Raw genomic sequence first — 22801 nt, 5'->3', positions numbered from 1 at the left:
TTAAATTAATTTCATGGTGTGAAGCTAGTTATTGTACTATTTTGAAGTGGAAACCTTTGTTAAATTTTAGTTTTAGTCAAGGTAGATTCCCCAATTCAGTTAATTATACTGTACTTATACAACAAGGTTAAGGTGTTAAGGTCTAGGTTTTATTATTTTGGGAAAAGGTTACCGTTGAACTGCACAGATTGGGAATGGAATTCACAGGTTCTGATTATTTATAATGTTATAATCTATATATGATAAAGTGCTTAATGTGGTTCTGATTATTTTCAATGTTATAATCTTTATATATGATAAAGTTAAAGCTATGTACTACTCTTACATGTTGCTGAAAATGTATCAAACTATATCACTGTTGTAGGCAATTTATATCTAGGGTAGGTTTTCCAATGGAAACTATGTACAATGTAGTAAACAATTTATTCAAGGTAAAATGAGCCTTTTGAAAAGAAGTATACAGTATTGCTGTTGAAAACAGCATTGAAGATCTGATTGTGAAGTTACATTATAATGCTCAGACTGTTAAAAAGTTATTTTTCCAGTACTATTAGGTTAACGTAAAATTATTTCTTTATTTTATTTAAATCAGCCTTGTTTTTCTTTTTAAGTTAAAGTATTTTTGTTGTTTGTTTACTATAGTGTTAATGTAAGTGGCTCTCCGATTGTTGAATAGTGTTTTTGCGCCTCCTCCTCCTCCTTTGTGTATTAGTGGACTATCGTTTTAACGATTGTTTTTTTTTTGCTGTGAGTGTTGATGAACGCTGGGAAGGTGATGAGTGGACATGGTCGACCAGTGAAGGCAGTTCGGGCCTTGACAAGCTCTCACCGACACTATTTCCCGTCTCAGCATTCATGGTGTCTTGGAGGACGACTTTGGCAATTACCTTCGCACTTCTGATGAGTGTTTAGCAGATGCTCTGTCATCTGCGACGGTAGTTTTCTGCTACTTGTTCCCGTCGGAGGATTTGTATGGGAATTGTGTCGACGCTGTTTCCCGACACTGAACCTTGATTTTACTGGCCTTATTCCTCCAGTCCAGCTGTGTACGAGTGTGAGAGCAAACTGGCTCGTGAGGTGATAAGTAGGGAGGCTGACGCCAGGTAAGACAAATTATCGTTCCTTTTGTGTAGGGAAGTGGATTGCCCTTCAGTGCCTGGCGTACAGTTGTACCCTTCAGTATAGCGGCTTGAGGAATTAAGTACGGCCTTGTGTTCAACTCTTCTGTACTTCACTTGAGGTGAAGTTATATATATTATTAATTGTCTAATTCTATATATACGAGTTCTATTGCTATGTTGTGTAACTGTTTAATTCTGTATTGTTTAGTTTTGTAAGATAGGTAGGAATATTAAGGTTTTCGTTGTTTTCATCTCCTACTTCCTTCTTCCTTTTTATTATTAGGTTATTGACTTTGGCTAGCTGTATTTTGGATCCACCTCGTTATTATTAAGTGTTTTCTCTCTTGGAATTTTCTCATGTTTAGGGCTTAGTGTAGTAGCTTTAGGTTATTTTCTTGTGAGTTCCCGAGAACCATTATTTGTTGTCTTGAATATGTGTAAGTGTATTTAATCTCACAAGGTTGATTTAAGTTATTGTTCTTGTTTATAATAAATATTGTTAAGTTTTCTTGGGTCTTTGTTTCCGTCTTTCCTTATCACTGACGTATTTTTACCGACTGCAATCCATGAGAATTTAAGAACCTGCATTACAACCTGGTAGGTTGTAACAGTTGGCGACCTTGCCAGGATTGCACTCGGGTGTACTCGGTGGTTTGGTTGGCGGATCGGTGCTCAGTGAATTTACCAATATTTGTTATTGTTTAGTGTGTTGCCTTACTCCCCCTTTAATTTTGAAATCATGGGTGAATATGTTTTTGATCCCGCAGAATTTTTAGGATCAGCAGATTGTCTTAGGCATCTTCCTGTATTAAGTAAAGAGTGTTTGGTGAGTTGTGCTCGCTGGTTAGGTGTCCCACTTAGGGCTGCGAACACTAAGGCCCAGTTGTTGTTAGCTGTAGAGAGTAAGGTAGCTCAGGGTATGGCTGAAGGAGAGAATTTAGCTAGAGATTTTGACAGTGTTGATGATAGTGGTTCGGAGCGCGAGGATAGTGTGATTGATGATGTGAGTGTGAATCCAGGCCTATCTTTGTTTGAGGACCCCCCTCGTACTGGAACTATTTTTGAAGGAAATGCTAAATTGCAAGATAAAGGTAACTTGTCTACAAACCCATTTGTTGTAGAAAAATCTGTCCCAGAGAATGTAGTTCCAGTGCAGCCTGTGTTGTCCCAAGAGGACTATGAATATAGATTAATTTGCAAGAGGATAGAGTTAGTGAAACTTGAGTTTGAGGAGAACGAGAAGGTGCGGAGACATGAACTAGAGATGGCTAAAGTAAATTTGGAGTTGGCTAAATTACAAAATGTTCCTAATAAATTGAGTACTCCTTGTGGTCCATATGTCGATAAATTTAATATAGGGGCAGCTTTGAAGTTAGTCCCTGTATTTGACGAAAAAGATGTGCCGGAATTTTTTAAAGCATTTGAACGGGTAGCTACCAGGTTGTCTTGGCCCGCCGAGATGTGGACAGTCTTAATTCAGTGTAGGCTGGTGGGCAAGGCAATCAGGGTTTATAATTCTTTGGAGGAGAGTGTAGCCCGTGATTATGGTAAAGTAAAGGCGTTGGTCCTCAAGGCTTATGATCTTGTCCCTGAGGCCTATCGTCTAAAATTTAGAAATTTTAGTAAGCATGCTTCTGTTTCATATGTTGAGTTTGCGAGGCTCAAGGAGGAGCAATTTGATAATTGGCTGAAGAGTCGTCAGGTAGTCTCTTTCTCCTCCTTGAGGGAATTAATGTTGATGGAAGAATTTAAGAAGTATTGTAGCAAAGAACTGAGGATATATTTGGAAGAGGTGAAAGCCGTCAGTCTAAGTAAAGCGGCTCAGATTGCCGATGAATTTATTTTAACCCATCGAGCAGGCTCCGGCAATTTTGGGTCTCAGGGTATAGATTTCCAGTCTGCCAAGCCAAATGATGGTAATAATAAATATAATAATGTAGCTAACAACAGGGTAAAGCAGTCAGGTGTTCCAACCTATTATAAGAATGAGAAGACTCAGGGAAATATTTCAAATGGAGAGCCCTCTAGATTCTTCTCCAAAAACAGGGTAGTGTCTGGTAATGTGAGCAAAGGTAATGGGACCTGTTTTTGGTGCAATAAGCCTGGACATTATCAAGCTCAGTGTAACGCCAGGAGGAGGTATCTGGAGAGAAATAATAACAATATTGACAATCCTATATCTGTAATAACAAATAAGTCTATTCCTAACACCCCCAAGGTTGAGAATCCACCGGTAGCGGAAGGTAGCAATGTGAATAGTAGTGATGACAGCAATGTAAAACCAACTGGTAATAGACCTTCATGACTCTATGATAAATATATATGGCCTGGTAGACTGGTTACGAATTCAGGAATTCTAAAGGTAAAATTTTTGCGAGACACAGGGTCAGCTCGTTCTTTAGTATTAAGGGAATCTTTAAATGGTTTAGTTGAATATTCAGGGAATTATGTGATTCTGGGAGGTTTCCCGAATACTGTGGTTTCAGCTCCATTGGTGGAAGTTGAATTATCATTCCCTGGATATAATGAGGTAACAGAGTTGGCTGTGGTGGAGAAACTCCCTATTCCAAATATAGATGGTATTTTAGGAAATGACATGGTAGACCATAGGGGTCTGGAATTATTCCCTATTGTGACTGTGAATGCTTGTCCTGTGACGGTGGTGACTCGGGCCTCCGCTAAGGCAGCTGATTTGATAAATGGTGATGACTTAGATTTAAGTAGTTTAGAAGTAGAGTTAGAAAGGCCCGGGCCAGTAGGTAGTCCTAGTAGTACTAGTAATATCTTGCAACTTGATTGGGACCGTTTAACATTTATTGAGGCTCAGAAACAAGAGTTTGATTTTGAGTTGGGTGACACAGCCGATTTAACTAAACCGAGGTTTTGTGTAATGAAAGGTTTGTTATATCGAATTAGTCGTCCATCTACACATGATCTGAACAAAACTTCTCGAGTGGAACAAATTGTGGTTCCCTCACAATTTAGGGAGTCTGTTTTGAAGTTGTCACATGATGATTCTTTTTCTGGTCACTTTGGAGTATTTAAGACGTTCAAAAGATTAGCAAAATGTTTTTGGTGGCCAGGATTGAAATCATCAGTAAAACAATTTGTTAGTAATTGCGAGGTTTGTCAGGTGATGGGAAAGCCCAATCAAGTGATCCCTAAAGCACCTCTAAATCCCATTCCTGCAATTGGGGAACCTTTTGTGGAATTGGTTATAGATGTGGTGGGGCCTTTGCCCAGAACAAAGACTGGGTTTACTCATCTCCTGACCATCATGGACCGAGCTTCTAGATTTCCTGAAGCATTCCCAATGAAAAAGATAACTTCCAATGCAGTATTTGAGAAGCTTGTTGAATTTTTCTCCCGATACGGACTTCCTCGTAAAATTCAGACCGACTGTGGGACGAATTTTACGAGTAAGGTATTTAGGGGTAAGTGTGCTGAACTGGCCATTCAGTGCACTACCAGCGTACCTTACCATCCCGAGAGTCAGGGGGTGGTGGAAAGATTCCACCAGACACTTAAATCAGTTTTGAAAAAATACTGCTATGAACAAGGAGAGGATTGGGAAAAAGGACTTCCCTTTGCTCTCTTTGCCATAAGGAACCATCCAAATGCATCTACAGGTGTAGCTCCCTTTGAGCTGATCTATGGGCACAAAGTACGTGGTCCGTTGGAAATTTTTCATGAATTGTTATCATCTGGGCAGAAAGAGGAACTTAATGTGATGAAATTTGTAGAGAATTTACGGAAAAAGTTAGCCATTGCGTGGAAATTTGCAAGAGAAAATTTGGCTTCCTCCCAAGTAATCATGAAATCAAATTTTGATAAGAAAACCAAGGTGCGATCGTTTGAGCCTGGGGAATTGGTATTGGTGTTGAGTACAGACTCAGACAATTTCCTTGAGCCAAGGTATAAGGGGCCCTGGAAGGTTTTGAGAAAATTGTCTGAAGTGAATTATGAAATTGAAGCCCCCGGGACCAAACGAAAGTGCCGGGTCTTTCATATTAATAGATTAAAATCTTATATTTCAGGTGGTAGGGATCCTTTAGCTATAGTGTGTGAACCTGTGTCTGTAGAAGTAGAGTCTCCAGAGGATAACTTTGAGGACTTGGTTGGTCAGGTATCTTCTGATGCTCTCTTTAATAACGTTCAAAATCTAGAGGTTTTGAAAAGAGAGCTGGACCATCTGGAAGTTACCCAGAAAAGGGACATTATTAATTTAATCTGTTCTTTTCCAGAAATATTTCTTAGTTCGCCAGGTAGGACGAGGTTGCTTCAGCATGATGTGGATGTGGGCAGTGCTTCTCCCGTAAAGCAGAGTCCTTATCGACTAAATCCAGTGAAAAGGGACATAGTCGAGGAGGAAATAAAGTATATGCTGAAACATGACCTCATCCAACCTTCGATAAGTCCTTGGAGCTCTCCGATAGTTTTAGTTAAAAAGTCTGATGGAAAGTACAGAATGTGTGTGGATTACCGTAAAGTTAATGCCAGTACCAAAAATGACTCTTTTCCTTTGCCTCGCATTGACGACTGTCTCGATCAGATAGGGTCTGCAAAATTCATAACCAAGTTGGATTTGCTGAAAGGGTATTGGCAAGTGCCCCTGTCTGATCGAGCCCGGGAAATTTCCGCATTTGTAACTCCCTTTGGGCTTTACGAATGTAAAGTGATGCCCTTTGGGATGAAAAATGCTGCATGCACCTTTCAGAGGCTTATGAACAGAGTCATTTGTGGGTTGAAAGGCACTGAGATTTATATTGATGATTTAGTTGTTCACAGCAATGATTGGCAAACTCATATAGTAAGATTGAGAAAAGTGTTTGAAGCTTTGAGGGATGCCGGTCTTGTTGTGAACTTGGGTAAGTGTGAATTTGGTAAAGCCAAAGTGTGCTATTTGGGTCATGAGGTTGGTTTGGGTCAGGTAGCCCCTAAACAAGCCAATCTCGATGCCATTTTAAATTTGAAGAGGCCGAGTAATGTCAGGGAAGTTCGGAGAGTCCTTGGAATGACGGGTTATTATAGAAGGTTTGTGCGAAACTTCTCGGACATTGCTCAGCCGCTTACTAAGTTATTGGAGAAAGGACAGAAATTTGCGTGGTCTCCTCAATGTGAGGAGTCTTTCATTAAACTCAAGCTGGTGCTGATATCAAACCCAATATTAATATCCCCTGATTTTCAGAAACCTTTCATTATCGCGGTGGATGCTAGTGATGTGGGCATTGGAGGTGTTCTCTTTCAGAGAAATGGGGCTGGAGAGGTACTTCCCGTGTCTTACTTTAGCCGTAAACTATTGGCAGCAGAGAGGCGGTATTCAACTATCGAGAAGGAGGCCTTGGCCTTGGTTCGTACTTTGTTACATTTTAAACCCTATGTGACCAATTTCTCCTTCCCGATAGAGATTTGGACTGACCACAATCCTCTAGTGTTCATAGAAAGGATGAAAGGGTCCAATCAGAGAATTTTGAGATGGGCTTTGCAGTTGCAGGAATTCACTCTGGTTATAAAACATATTAAGGGATCGGAGAACCGCATTCCTGATGCCCTTTCTCGTATGTAATCTTGGCTTTTGTCCCTCCCTCGCCCTTCTCGTGTCTTCATGGGGTTTGTATAAAACTATTTTTCCATAGTAAAATCTAATGGCCAGTATGGGTGTGCGTATGAGTGAGTCCTTATCTTAGAGTTTAGTTTATATGTAGGTTTGGTTAAGTCCGTTGTTTTTGTATGTTCAACCTTAGTAAGGTCTATCAATTTTTTTCCTATTATTTTGCACTCGTTGGAGGTATAGTTTAGCCTTTAATTTAAGAGTCCCATTTTCTGATTTGGTAAGTCTTCTTCGTGAAGCTATGTGTTTTTTTTTCTTTTTGGCATATGTATTGTTATATTTATAACTTCTTTTCAGGTTTTGTATTTCCGTAACATTGTTAATTAATTTTCATTTCAGCATTTTTACAGTATTTAATTTTGGAAAAAAAATGTATTCTATGTGAATAATTTTTTTTGTTTTGGGGGAGGAAGGTATTAGGTTAACGTAAAATTATTTCTTTATTTTATTTAAATCAGCCTTGTTTTTCTTTTTAAGTTAAAGTATTTTTGTTGTTTGTTTACTATAGTGTTAATGTAAGTGGCTCTCCGATTGTTGAATAGTGTTTTTGCGCCTCCTCCTCCTCCTTTGTGTATTAGTGGACTATCGTTTTAACGATTGTTTTTTTTTTGCTGTGAGTGTTGATGAACGCTGGGAAGGTGATGAGTGGACATGGTCGACCAGTGAAGGCAGTTCGGGCCTTGACAAGCTCTCACCGACACTATTTCCCGTCTCAGCATTCATGGTGTCTTGGAGGACGACTTTGGCAATTACCTTCGCACTTCTGATGAGTGTTTAGCAGATGCTCTGTCATCTGCGACGGTAGTTTTCTGCTACTTGTTCCCGTCGGAGGATTTGTATGGGAATTGTGTCGACGCTGTTTCCCGACACTGAACCTTGATTTTACTGGCCTTATTCCTCCAGTCCAGCTGTGTACGAGTGTGAGAGCAAACTGGCTCGTGAGGTGATAAGTAGGGAGGCTGACGCCAGGTAAGACAAATTATCGTTCCTTTTGTGTAGGGAAGTGGATTGCCCTTCAGTGCCTGGCGTACAGTTGTACCCTTCAGTATAGCGGCTTGAGGAATTAAGTACGGCCTTGTGTTCAACTCTTCTGTACTTCACTTGAGGTGAAGTTATATATATTATTAATTGTCTAATTCTATATATACGAGTTCTATTGCTATGTTGTGTAACTGTTTAATTCTGTATTGTTTAGTTTTGTAAGATAGGTAGGAATATTAAGGTTTTCGTTGTTTTCATCTCCTACTTCCTTCTTCCTTTTTATTATTAGGTTATTGACTTTGGCTAGCTGTATTTTGGATCCACCTCGTTATTATTAAGTGTTTTCTCTCTTGGAATTTTCTCATGTTTAGGGCTTAGTGTAGTAGCTTTAGGTTATTTTCTTGTGAGTTCCCGAGAACCATTATTTGTTGTCTTGAATATGTGTAAGTGTATTTAATCTCACAAGGTTGATTTAAGTTATTGTTCTTGTTTATAATAAATATTGTTAAGTTTTCTTGGGTCTTTGTTTCCGTCTTTCCTTATCACTGACGTATTTTTACCGACTGCAATCCATGAGAATTTAAGAACCTGCATTACAACCTGGTAGGTTGTAACAAGTACATATTTAAAGTTTCATAATGGTGACCTTTTTATGCACGAAAACAAAGTATTTATGAATGATTGAAGTGAACACATTTTGTTAGCTTTTGAAGTCAGTTTTATTTAAATCTAACTTACCTATGTAATCATGACATAGCAAGGCTGAATAAAATTTACTGGTCCCAGCAAGATAAGTGCTTATTACTTTTGTTTTATCTTGTCTCACAGATGGTATCAAACAAAATTTTATTTTATCTCACCATCTGTATCAGTGTTTGAATCGAAAAATTTAAGAAGAAACTAATAATTATTAATACAACCAGCTGTATCTTTAGACTAACATTTGGCCAATAATTTTAATTATTTAATGATGATATTGTAGATGATAAATTCAATAATGAAATCAATAATGAAATATTTTACTGCATGACTTTAGTTTATGAATATGGTAAAGTTAGTCTTTTACATGTAGTTTTCAACTGCTGTATGGAACTTTCAGCAACTATTATAACAATTCAATACTATCGCCATACTAAAGATTTATGAATGCAGTTATTATCATAGGCTGAATAATGGCATAAATATTTTGCACTGTTAATAGAGGAAAAATATAAAATAGCTGTTTTTATTGGTAGCTTCAGCATAATTAAACTCAATAAATTGGCAACTTTCAATGTATTTTTTATATCTTCATTTGAAACAATTATGCTATTAATCTAATATGTATTTTACTTGTGATTGTTATGTTATCGAGGTTTTTGTTAAGTAGCTTTACTTTAATAGAGTGTACAATTAAGACGGTTGCAATTGGGTTTGTAGGGTGCCACTTTCTTTGACACCTGTCAAAAATATTTCAAATTAAAATCTTCATCTTTGTGATTTCATGAAAATGGGGCTCTGTGATTTCACGAAAGCAAGGCTCTGGAATTAAAAGTAATGTTCGAGTACTATATAATTATGAGATAAAAGATTTTACTAAAGGAAGGCATGTCTTTACGTTTCTCTCACTCTTTGTGGCTTTTTCCCTTATAAAAATTGTGGCCTCCTTTGTTTAAAGAAAGTTCCGGTCGGGTGAGGTTAACTGGCTTTATGGATGTGGCGTTCTTTCTTATAAAGTTATTTGTTGATGGACAGGTCAATTTTCTCTTGGTTGCTGAAAAAAAAAAAATTTATATTAAGTTGGTTTATTTGGAATTGTACTTAGTATAACTAGGTTCTTTTAAAATAGGTAAAACCCCCTTTACGCTATGCTTTAATTGTAAACTGAAAAAGACCTTTCAATATTGACAATACTTATAGCCGAGTTTCCAAAGGAAGTGGCAAAGCAATGACCCACTTTTCTGCAGCCAATAGAATTTTAATGGTTCAATAGATACTGCAATTTGTTTTTGTACTTGTACAAACCTTCGTCCTTTACAGAGAGATAACAGTTGTTAAAATTTTATAATTACTGCCAGTAGGCTAATTCCAGCTAGTAGCAGGGAAGCACAGCCCTATCCCTTCCATCTTCTTGTTCACTGGCAAACCACTTTGAGTTTAGCCGTTGGTGTGAATGAACGTTTACTGGCTGCTTTAATTTTTGCTTTATCTTTTCAGTGTGTTTGCAAGCAAGTGTCTACGGTGGAGATGTGACTTTTCTGGGGGTGTCGGGTTAAAAGTGCGGCACCTTCACTTAAAGAAGGGGAATGGATTTCACTTTTCATGCCCAGCTTGAGGACGGCACTCCTGTAACCAGACTTCTCCCTGTGAAGAATGTCGAGAGTGGGGACCTCCTTCCAGTAGGAGACGTACGACTGAAGGAGGAAGAATTCAAAAAGATATTCCCTGGTATGCAGCTTTCCCCGTCTGTTTCCTCCAAAGACCGCTCGGGTAAGAGGTATGGCACTTTAACATTAAGGAAAACCACAAAGCCTTTTTCCCCTAGCAAAACGGGAGGGCTTGCCTCTCGGGGAGAACCCAGTTTTCAGGTAAGCGATGCCTTACGACTGTTGTAGACTTCGTGGATCTAAAAGGATCCCCCAGCAAGGAATGGCTGGTGTGGTGGAGGTTCTATCTCAGACGGTTGGGCTCAGTATTTCTGGTACAGCTGGAGAAGCCACACGAGCAGGCACATGCTTGCTGGCCCTTCAGAACCTAGCTTCAGAAACTGAGCTTGAACAAAGACACACACTCTTGCTCTCTCCTGTAGGGCACCCATCGGCTCTATATAAAACTCGGATGTAACAGTGAGCATCTGCACTTAGTGCCCCAGGGCTTCAGAGTTGCCTCTTCATCACCAACAGGAGCAGCATATCTACAAATGTTCTAGTTACAGGTGGATAGCAGGTTAGCTACCTGCCACATGTCACGAGGCAAACCATCATTGCGCGTGCTTGACATCATCAGAACATAGGTATTAGTAACCACTGATGCAGGAGGGTGCTTTGATTCTGCTAAAGATTTAGCAGGATCCTAGACATGTTCCTAGTACTTGCGCCTTCATGTTGGAGCCCCACCTAGACTCTCGCTTCCAAGAACGCTCACATGAGAAGGTTAGGGAATGAACTCCTCAGGATTAATCCTCAATTGCAAGAATTTGGGACCATGCTAGACAACAAGAGAATCAAACATCAGCGCCAAATGACTCCTCCTCTAGTTGATACCTTCCATCCTAGAACCCATCAGGGCTCCAGATCACCAAGGGAGATTGACAGAGGACTTTTCGCCATCGCTGATTGAAACTGTCTCTATTCGAGAAGGGAGGATGAGGGCCTCTGGCAGCCTCCTTATGATCGGATGAAGATCCATTCAAATTCTGAGCTTAGGTCATCAAAGGCAAGAAGGCATTTGCCAGCCTTCTCCCCTCGCACTCCAAGGGCTCATGCCTAGGAGAGAGCATGGATTAAGAGTGTGGCCAAAAAATAAAGCTTCTCAGCTGGTTGTAGACCAGAAGAATTCATGAGAAGTCCAGGCATCAGTCAACAGTTTCTCCTCGGAAGGACACCATAAAGTGCTCCTGGATCTCGCTCCCTTTCCAGAAAATAGAGCGAGAATCTTACTTTGATTTTTAACCTCCCTTGACACTGGCAGGGTACGGTGTCAGATAGGGATGACCAAGAAGGCTCAAACTAGATCTAATGACACCTCTGGCAGCGTTTTCCCTCAGCCAGCCAGCCTGCCCAAAGGCAGGGATGGGCAAATCTCAGTCCACCATCCTGCAGGTGCACGCATGCTTCAGGAAAGAAGTCTTGGCGAGGCATTTATACTGTTCGGCTTTCCATGCCTATAGACCTCAGTTGAAGCATTCTTGGTTAATTCTGGCCTCAGATGAATAGACAAAGTGATGCCCAGATGTTGGCAAGGAAAACTTCGCTTAGGGTAGGGATATCCTATCAGGACACCACCGATGGGAGTATGCCTATAATCCAGATGTAGGAGGTGATGGTATGCAAAACTACGGACAGTAGATGTTCTAGACTCCAGTTGTCTCATCTCATTCATCAGCTCTCCCCCTCTTCAGATTCTTCCATCGACAATCATCGTTCTTTCGGTAACTATCAAGAAAGGCCCTTGCCTTAGGGCAGAAGTCCAAACAATGGTAGAGAAGGGCACTCTTAGGTGTACAATGGATCCCCAGGCTTCTTCAGTAGCCTTTTTTGACAAGAAGGTCTGGAGACTAGTAGTCATAGACCTATGTCCACTTTAAAAGAGTTTGTTCTGCAGACTCCAATCAAAACGGAAACTGCAATCACTGTTAGGTAGGCGATCAGGCCTGTGGACTTCATGATGACAACCTGAAGGATGTGTACTAACAGATCCCAGTGCATCCCCCTACGAAGTACCAAAGGTTCATCATGTCGAACACTGCTATATTTTGGTTTGTCCACAGCATCTCTAAGTCTTCACTCTGGTATCGAACTGGGTTCATGCCAATGGAATTCATCAATTGCATTATCTAGATTGGCCAATATTAGCGGTGTAAGGACAGTGAGACAAGCTATCACCAACAACTGACAGTTTATTCAAACAGGTGCGAGAATATAATACAAGGTGCGGACGGAAATGTAGCATGCGCGCTGGCGCCAATCTGGCTTGAACAAATCGCCACAAAATGTGTGTTTCTTCACACGTACAAATACTTGAAATACAAGTCAATGAAACAATGTAACAAAATGATACACATAAAATTATAGCTCTGAGGGAGCGGAACAAATATATACAATTATTAGCCACAGTGTGGCGAAATGAGAATTTAAATGAAATGGAGAATTCGATGAATGCTAAACGACGGAGGGAGTGATGTCCTTACAAGTACTCCCCCCCCCAAGACATCAGGTGGCGTAGAAGGCTGATGAGGCTAGTCTTCGTATCGTTTCGTGCGTCAGAGGGTTCCTCTTCTTTTTGAACGAAGGGGCGCGTCGGCGGTCGGATCGCTACCTCTCGTCGTCGTTTGTAGCTTTTCTTCTCGTTGGGCGCCTTGTTTTGAGGTGGCACTCTGGATCTGCCAGGTCCCGCGGAGGCAGTGTCGCTTCCTTCGAGAAACGCCGGTTTCACGCGGTCTATTTAGACCCAGTCCTCTTGGCCATGCACGTCGAGAAGGAAGGCTTTCATCGTTTTACTGATGACTCAGTAGGGGCCTCGATAGGGTCTGGTTAGCGACTGTCGATGAGCTTCGACGCGGACGAACACATATCTGCAGTCGTCCAGGTTCCTCGGCTTGAAATGCTTAGTTCTGACCTGGTAAGTTTTAAGACATGGCCTGAACTTACTAGCGATGTCCCTAAGATGATCCAGCTGTATGTCGTCGATTGATGTGGGAAAGAATTCGCCGGGAACTGCGACCGACTCTCCGTAAACCTTTTCAGCGGGCGATAGCTCGCCATCTGCGCGAGGGGCGGTGTGAAGGCCGAGAAGTACCCAAGGAAGTCGTGATTTCCAGTACCCGTCGGTGCAGCTCGCCATCAGGGACGCCTTGAGGACGCGATGAGTTCGTTCGACCATGCCGTTTGCTGCAGGGTTGTATGCCGTGGTGCTGTGGAGTGTCGTTCCCATCAGGTTTGCCAGAGCGAGCCATATTTCTGACAGGAAAGCGGGGCCTCTGTCCGTCGTAATGTCATCAGGAACGCCAAATCTGCTCACCCAGCTCGACAAAAGGGCTTCGGCGCATGCTTGGGTTGTAGCTTCGGTCATCGGTGATGCTTCCAACCACCACGTGGAGCGATCGAAGATTGTCAGCAGGTAGCGAGCAGATCCCGAAGGCGGCAAAGGTCCCACAACGTAGATGTGGATGTGACAGAAATGACTTTTCGGTTGGGGAAAATCACCTACCCCGATTCGGTGTGACGGCTGATCTTGCTTGTCTGGCAATTGATGCATGTCTTCGCCCATTCGCGGGCGTCCTTTTTGATACCTGGCTAGATGAACTTCTCAGACAGGAGGTGAGCAGTGGTGCGTCCCGAAGGGTGTGAAAGTCCATGGATGATGTTGAATATTTTTCTTCTGCGAGAAACCGGAATCCAGAGACATGGGCGGCCGGTGCTAGTGTCGCAGAGGATAGTTACTCCTGCCAGCCCGAGGGGAATTGCGGTTATTTTGAGTGCAGATAGCCCCGTTAGGTGATCCTGTGCCTCTGGGTCAGTGCCCTATTCGGATGCGAGGTTGGCGTAGTCAATTCCCAGGTGGATTGCGTCTATTTCAATCCTTGAAAGGGCGTCTGCGACTGGGTTTTTCTTTCCTGGAACGTAGCTTATGGTGCACCCGAATACGGCGATTGCTGCGAGATGGCGTTGTTGTCAGGAGGACCATGCGTCTGTCGATTTTGTGAGGACGTGTACGAGGGGTTGATGGTCTGTCGCGATGGTGAAGGGTGTGCCCTCCAGGATGTGCTGTAGTGGCGGACGGCGAGGTAGACAGCCAGGAGCTCCCTGTCGAAGGTGCTGTATCTTGTTTCAGCGGGTTTCAGCTTTGTGCTAAAGAATGCCAATGGTCGTGGAGAACCATTGACGAGCTGTTCCAGCACAGCTCCGCAGGCGACGTTGCTGGCATCGGTCGTCGGTCGCAGAGGGGGGTTGTCGTCGAAGTAAGCCAGGGTGGTGGCGTCTGCGAGGGCGTCCTTTGTCCTGGTGAATCCGTGCTGTTGTGGGGAACCCCACTCAAGTTTCTTCGCCTTTCCCTTCAGGACGTCGTCGAGGGGGGGTCAGGGTCTGTACGATGTTGGGGATGAAGCGCCTGTAGTAATTTGCCATCCCCAGGAACTCCTGAAGTTGGCAGGTGGTCGTGGTGTCGGGAACTTTCTGATGGCGTCCACCTTGGTTGTCATGGGTTTTACCCCACTCGAGGACACGCGATGACCGAAAAAGTCCACTCCTTCAGCACCGAACGTGTATTTATTGAAACGTACAACAAGGCCATTCTCCTGCAGGCGTTTGAGAACGGCGCGGACTTGCCTCCAGGGTTCCTCCTTGGTCCTTGAGAATATCAGGATGTCGTCGACGTAGCAGACGCAGAATGGTAGGTCGCCTAGGATGCTATCCATTAGGCGTTGGAAGGTCGCCCCCGCACCGCGTAGACCGAAGGTTGAGTATGCGAAGGTGTAGGATCCGAACGGTGTCACGATGGCAGTCTTCGGAATGTCCTCTGGAAATACGGGGACCTGGAAGTAAGACTTGAGAAGGTCCATCTTGGTGAAGTGTTTCGCGCCCTGCAACCCATTCGTCAGGTCCTGCTTGTTGGGCAGAGGGTAGTGGTTGGGCGTTATGATGAGGTTGAGGCGCCTGTAGTCACCGTAAGGTCTCCAGGTCCCGTCAGGCTTCTTTACCATGTGTAGGGGGGAATCCCAGGGGCTTGATGCTTTCTTACAGATACCCATGCGGTCCATGTCCTCAACGGCGCATTTGGCATCCCTCAGCTTCTGGGGCGGGAGGCGGCGGAATTTGGCGTGAGTAGGAGGTCCCGTTGTCGTGATGTGGTGGTAGATCCCGTGCTTTGAGGGGGATCTCGGCGATTGGCGGAGCTCGGGCTTGAAAAAGTCAGGAAATTCCTGCAGAAGGTTAGCGTAGGGCTGTGTCATTACGGCGGATATGGACATTGCGGCTGGGCCGGCTCTTTGGGCGCAGAACCGGCAGGTTCGTGTCGATGAGGAGTTTTCCAGCAACGTCGACGAGTAGTCCGTGGTGAGCGAGGAAATCTGCACCGAGGGGGCGACTGACGTCAGCGATAGCGAAGGGCCAGGAATACGAACGGCCCATGGTAGACATCCTGAGGACCCTAGTCCCATAACACTGTATGGGAGACCCGTTGGCGGCGATGAGCGAGGGGGCGTCTTTGCTAGGACCACGGTCTAGGTTGGCTTGTGATGGCAGGAACGTTGACTGCATAGCGCCGGTGTTGACCATGAGTCTATGGTTGGAGACGGTGTTGAGGATATAAAAACCATTCTTGCTTTGGTTTCCTGTAGCTGCAATGGTGGTAGGTGGTTTCTTTTGGAGTCATCTTCTAGGGAAATTGCATGGTTCCCTACATTTCTTGGCGTCGCTGCCAAACTGCTGATGGTAGAGAACACCGAGCTGGATTAGGCCTAGGGCTCGGACGTGTTGGTTGCGTTGGTTTCCTCTTTGCCAGAGCGTTGATCTCGTCGTCGTCGTTGGGAGGAGTTGCTGAAGAGTCTAAGGAAGAGAACAAAGACAAAACTGATGATGACCCGAGGTGGGATGCTTTGGAAGCCACATGGAGCTACTGAGCCTTCGACAGGACTTCGTTCATCGGAAGCGTGTTGGCATCCGTCAATTGGGCCCTTAGGTCTTACGGCAGGCGTCGAAGGAAAATCTCGCGAGATAGGCTGATCTTGCGCGGTCGGCCGGTGCTGTCGGTCTCTGGAAGCATTAGCAGGCCGGTCAACTCTTCCCACGCCTCGACAGGTGAGGTGTCACCCATGGGTTTGCCGGCGAGATCCAGGACCTTCTGTGCCCTTGCTGAAACGGAGAGTGAGTAGATACCGATTAGTTTCGTTCTCAGGCCGTCGTAGGAAACTTGAAAAGCCTGGGTGTCGAGCCACGGGGAAATCTTGTCGAATACCTCCTCTGGGATGGAGGTGAGAACGATGTCGGCCTTGGCGCAGGAGTCGCTGAGCCTAGCGACTCGGAAGAGTACGTCCGCTCTCAGGAACCAGGAAGCGGTGTTGTGTTGAGAAAACGCGGCAGTTTGACTTTGGGCGTGGAGGCGAGGCCGTTGGGCATGATGGGCGGGTTGAATCTGCCATTGTGGTCAGTCGGCGAAGAGGTGAGAAGTTGAGATGTTTGTTAAGCTCATCCTACTGCCTTACAAACCACCGAGGTGTGGGAACACCAAAGGCCGAAGCTCACTCCTAAGGTAACGGAGTAAAAGAAGGTAGCATGGCCGTAATAAGTCCGTTAATGGCAAAGCCAAAACCGCTGATGCTACTTCAACTCCGGGGTCACCGGTTGTAAGGACAGCGAGACAAGCTATCACCAACAGCTGACAGTTTATTCAAACAGGTGCGAGAATATAATTCAAGGTGCGGACGGAAATGTAGCATGCGTGCTGGCGCCAATCTGGCTTGAACAAACCACCACAAAATGTGTGTTTCTTCACACGTACAAATACTTGAAATACAAGTCAATGAAACAATGTAACAAAATGATAAATACATAAAATTGTAGCTCTGAGGGAGCGGAACAAATATATACAATTAGCCACAGTGTGGCGAAAAAAGAATTTAAATGAAATGGAGAATTCGATGAGACTGCTGAACGATGGAGGGAGCGATGTCCTTACAGCGGATTCGGAAAACACCCTTCTCCTTCACCGAGACAGACTTCTCGATCTGTCACAATCCGAGGATTGTGGTGAATACTATCCTCAGGAGTTTTTTCCCTATCAAAGGATCACCTAACATGCCTATGGGATGTAGCAATCCCTTTTTCTCAATAACCTCAGCTACAGGCACATCAGTGGCAGAGGTTGCTAGGTCAATTAGTGTCTTCTCCCAACTAGACATCTCTGGACGAGTTCCGCGACTAGACATCTCTGGACGAGTTCCATCCAATGGCAGCTGATGAATCATTGGTTTCAGGGCATCGACTACTCCTGAATGCTAGTTCCGGTAGGGGAAGAGCAAATAAGAGATGTTTAGTGCTGGTTGAAAAAAATCAATCTCCTGAGAGGTTCACCCCTCTTTTCACTGTCAGTACAGAGACTGTTCACGGATGCGTCGAAGAAAGGGCTGGGGGGGGGGGGGGGTAAACCTGGTGCAACATCTGTCGTAAGGACACCGGTCAACCCAGGTAAGTTGGTGCCAATACATGGTAAGTGCTCAAAGGAGCTTTACTTGCTCTCCAACTTATGATGGGCCACATGGAGGTGTTGAAGAGCGACATCACCACAGTGGTGGCTTACATAAAAGTTAATATAGTTTCATTACAGCTTCACCAAAGGACATTTTGAAATGGGAGAAAATCAAGGCGATCACCTTATTGAGCTGCTTCATTCTGGGCAGAGAAAATTCTAGCAGGAGAATGCAAACAGTTGGAGTTGGACCAGAGTGATCTCTGCATCTTCAGATAGCAAGCAAGACCATGACTGGGATTTGCTGACAGTAGACCTGTTTGCAACTAAACTCAGCCTTTGGATTCAACTATACTGCTCCCAGTACCAAACCCAGAGGCAGATTTCAAGGAAGCTTTCATCCTGGGGACAGCCTCAAGATTTATGCCATTCTGCCTAATGAGTGTACTCAACAATGTCAGAGTCACTCCAAACATCAACCTGTTGCTCATTGCACCAAAATGGTCTCAAGTAGAATGGTACCTGAACTTTCTACTTCTGCTAATAGAGAGACAGAATTGCCTTCCCTTCTCAACCTGCTATGCCCATCACATGCTCAGGTATTACACAGCTTGGTGGAATCCCTTTGGCTTCACTTGTGATGGTTATCCAGCATCTCCTCTCAGCGAGAGGCTTTTTGCAAAAAGTTGCGAGACATGTCTGATTGATTGATTTATTTATGAAATTTTGGGCCGAAGCCAAACGCCAGAGCCGTAAGGCCATTCAGCGCATAAATATCTTTTAGAAAAGAATATAAGTATATAAATAAAGGTAAAACATAATTAAATTAAATCTATGCAACAGGTTAAAATTTAAAATCACAATAAAACCAACAGGTTAAAATTTAAAATCACAATAAAACCATAGATCTATAACTCATAAAAAATACCAATTTCTTTTAATTGTACAACCTGCTCCACTGGAGCAGTCTCACCTAAAATTTCCCCAAGGGACAAACTGATTAAATGATTTTTCCTACGTTGACATCTAAAAACAGTACAGGACACTAAAATATGTTCAACAGTTATATCTACTTGGCAAGCAGAGCAGTGAGGAGCCAGCTTATCCGCCCCACTTGCCATCCGATACCTATGAGTATAATGTGTGCCCCCTATACGCAAACGTGTTAAAACAATGCTAGATCTTCTGTCCACCTGTAAATGCAACCATGGATGGACAGAAGGCCTAATTGACTAATTTAAAATTATTATTTAAATTACACCAGTGGGCCTGTCACATGTCTCTACAATAAAACCTAATACTAACTTTTAAAATCTGAAACTGGGACACACATGCTGGAAATGTGATTAAGCCTAGTCTGCAACATCGGCTCCCTCATTTCCTACAATTCCAATATGGGACGGAACCCAGCAAAACTTGATCGTAAAATGCTTTCTAATCACCAAAATATAAAACCAATCTTGTATCTCTTGCACCAAATGATGGCAAGAGACTAAACTTCTCAATGCTAATAAAACACTCAATGAGTCGGTAAAAATGGTATAAATTGTATGAGAAAAATTATCATAAAAAATTAATTTCAAAGCAGTCAAAACAGCTAACAGTTCTGACGTAATAATAAAGGAACTTGACGGAAGCCTTTTTTTAATTATATTTTCAGTTGTCACTAGAGAGTAACCCACACCATCAGAACTCTTGGAACCATCTGTATAAATGTGATAATCATCATCATGCTCAGAAGCATGCGATAGGAATCTAGACCTTAATTGCTCATCTTGAGCTGTTCCTTTTACTATCCATAACCGGACAAATCTCTATCTTAGGCCTATTCCAAGGAGGATATTTTGAAGGGGTAATCCCAACCACTGTAGGAGGAAGTAATCCCACGTCATTAGCTGAAGCTTCTAGTCTTACTTCTAGTGGTTTGGGCAACCTTGTCCTATTTGGTGCTCTATCAACGGGTTGCTTTACGAATTTAAAATTTCGGTTGAGTTTCGAGGTAAGAACACGAAACATATACCTCAAACCCAACTCTTCCCGACGAATAAAAAGGGGAGGAATCCCTGAATCCACGTATAATCTATCTACAGGTGATGTCCTATACGCACCTGTGCAAATTCTTAAAGCCATGTTATGGACCACATCGTTTTTCTGAAATGGTTTTCCATGCAGATCCATATATCTGACATCCACAATCTATTTTACTAAGGCACAATGCCTGATATATCCTCAACCGACATGTTCTATCAGCTCCCCAGTTGACAGCAGACAACACTAAGGATGTTAAGTCTAAGTTTCACGTTATATACCACCTCATTAATATGTTGAGAGAGTAAATTTCTTATCAAATAAAACACCAAGGTACTTTATCCTATCTTTGTATGGTAAAATGGAATCTTTTGAAAACAATGTAGGAATCTCTCCCATTCTTCTCAGTCGACAAAAACATATGGCCTAAGTTTTTTCTGGAGAAAATTTGAACCCTCCAGCACTGGCCCAAGATGTAGCAGCATTAATAGCAGCCTGGATTTTATGACATAATTCAACAGCTGATGATTTATTACACACTACTGCATAGTCATCAGCAAAAGCCAGACCATGCACCCCAACAGGAACTTGTTCAAGCAGACCGTTAATAGATACAGAGGTACCTCTAAAAACAAATTTAATCCGTTCCACAACCGACTTCGGATGTAGAAAATGTTCGGATGTCGAAATGAATTTTCCCATAAGAATACATTGAAATAGGATTAATCCGTGGTTGAGCCCAAAAACCTATGATAACTTCTTAACAAACTACTACACATAATTTCCCATGAGAATAATGCACACTAAATTAGATAATAGACATGTAAAAAAGAAGAATTATCAAAAACTTATAAATAAGAAACGGGTTTTTAGCGTCACTTTACCTTAGAAACTCCAGCGCAGGTGTTGTTGGTCTTGCTACGCAGAGAGGAGACGGACGGGCGGCGAGGAGGTAGAGAGGTTGACTACGATAAACGTACACTACCGTAACTTATTCTAACTTACACTAAGTGAACTTTAACCTAACTTAGCTTATTTAATCTTTTTATTTTCATATTTTATATTTTTTTTTTACATTTTCTTTTTTTCCTTTTGATGATTAATTTTAATCACTTTCACTCTCTCCACTTAAAAATTTATTAAATTTTTTTCTCTTCTCTCTTTGCCGCTTTCTTTGAACCACTTCCATCCTCTTCATCACAAGTTCGCTTTGTAGTTTTTTTAAAGAAGCTATCGATAGGAAGTTGCTTGGTACAGCTTTTCAGAATGTTTCGAAAATAAGTTAGGGAAACATCATCAAACTGCGCAACTACACGACAAACCTGCAATTTCTTTGGATGGTATTTGTCGAAGTCGACCAAGTCTTGATATTTTCCTAACATCTTTTTTATTTGTGCCGAACCTATTGCAAGTTCACTCACACGGACACCACGCTCATGCTTTTCAGTAATTCCTTGCTTTACTTCTAAAGAAAGCATTTCCTTATTCCTTTTCTCACCACTACCACTACCACTTGCGAAACTAAACCTTTTAGGATCCATGATTTACGTAAAATACCGTAAAAGGATGAACGTAAAAAATCACGATTAAAACAGTACAATAATAGCTGAACGCACAGGGCACAACCGCAAGAAGCCGACGAGAACAGAGGACTGACCCAAGCCGCGCTAATTGAGGGTCCCTCCGAGGTCGAAGTGCTGCCTTCTATCGGCGGAAATAAAGAACACATCAGGCGCTATGAGTACCGACTACGCGTACGAGTACTGCTTACTTCGGGTGTCAAAAAAAAAATTCGGGTGTAGAGTAGGAACGTGTTCGAATTGTAATTCGCGTGTCGAAAAATTCGGATACAACCGGTACGACGAAAATTGCTTACTTCGTGTGTCGAAATAAAATTCGGGTGTAGAGTAAAAAATTTGCTCGAATTTTACTTCGGATGTTGGAAAATTCGGATGTAGATACGTTCGGATGTAGAGGTTCCACTGTACATTGAAAAGCGTTGGACTAAGAACGCTTCCCTGAGGCAATCCTTCTTCTTGAGGATAAGCTGATGAAATAAGTGAGCCAATTCTCACTTTCAAGTACCTATCTGACAAAAAATCTTGAATACAATAAAACATATTGCCCACAATACCCCATTCAACGAGTTGCTTAAGGATACCCCCTCGCCAGGTAGTATCTTAGGCCTTTTCTAGGTCAAAGAACACTGCAATGGTCTGGTTTTGCATGACAAAGGCATTCTGGCCTTCTCGAGTGAGGAACATTCAAAGGGTCATTAGTATTTCTATTTTTCCTAAAACCAAACTGTCTGTTTGATAAGATTCTTTGATTCCAAATACCACACTAGTCGAATATTGACCATTCTCTCATAAAGCTTGCCGACACAACTAATAAGAGCAATTGGCCTACAATTTTGTGGGAGGTACGAATCCTTTAATGGTTTTATAATAGGAACTATTATCGATATTTTCCAGGACTTAGGGGAAGTTCCTGAAGCCCAAAAACTATTTAAAATATCTAAAAGAAATTGTTTTGTGCTTTTTGGTAGATTAGAAATCATGGAGTATAAAATATCATCTTCCCCAGAAGATGTTGGGGAAAACAATGCAATGGCATTATCCAGTTCTTCCTTCTTCCTTGGTAAAAGGAAGATTGTAAGACTAAATTTGTACTAACAGGAGAAACAACCGTAGTACTGTTTCTAATATCCCTGAATGCTGCAGTATAGTGTAAGGCACTAGATATATTCGAAAAATGCCTATCAAACTCTTCGGCTACTTCCCAGGATCAGATATAAAGAGACCATCAATTTTCAATATAGGCAAGGGAGATGGACAAAATTTCCCTTGCAACTTTCGGATTCTATTCCAGACTAATGAGAGCGGGGAATTATATTTCAATTCGCTTATGTATTTAATAAATGATTCTCTTCTTGCCTGCTTAAAAGTTTTCTTTTGATTAGCAAGAGCTCTTCTGTATGTTATTTTAATGGCCAAACAAGGGTATCTACGATATCTCTTGTAGCAAGTTCTTGCTATCTTGCGCATCAAAGCACAGGCATTATTCCACCAAGGAACTACAGGACGTTGAGGTTTACCTGATGTTCGAGGTATGGAGAGCATGGTCCCACACAACAATATGCTCACTAAATACTCTATGCTTGTATTGAACTCTGGAA

At 42.5% G+C, this 22801-nt stretch overlaps 1 long non-coding RNA gene across 2 annotated transcripts in view; it reads right to left on the bottom strand.

Moving 5' to 3' along the window:
• Positions 1-8987: 8987 nt before the first annotated feature.
• LOC137657847 (uncharacterized) overlaps positions 8988-22801 on the bottom strand; it is a 31642-nt gene continuing 17828 nt past the window's right edge. For both annotated transcript variants that reach the window (XR_011047220.1, XR_011047221.1), the window contains exon 4: positions 8988-9466. This is a non-coding gene — a long non-coding RNA (uncharacterized lncRNA). The remainder of the gene's footprint in view (positions 9467-22801) is intronic.

The sequence above is a fragment of the Palaemon carinicauda genome, chromosome 18 (assembly GCF_036898095.1).
Source record: "Palaemon carinicauda isolate YSFRI2023 chromosome 18, ASM3689809v2, whole genome shotgun sequence".
Lineage (NCBI taxonomy): Eukaryota > Metazoa > Arthropoda > Malacostraca > Decapoda > Palaemonidae > Palaemon > Palaemon carinicauda.
This window is presented reverse-complemented; position numbering and strand designations above follow the sequence as displayed.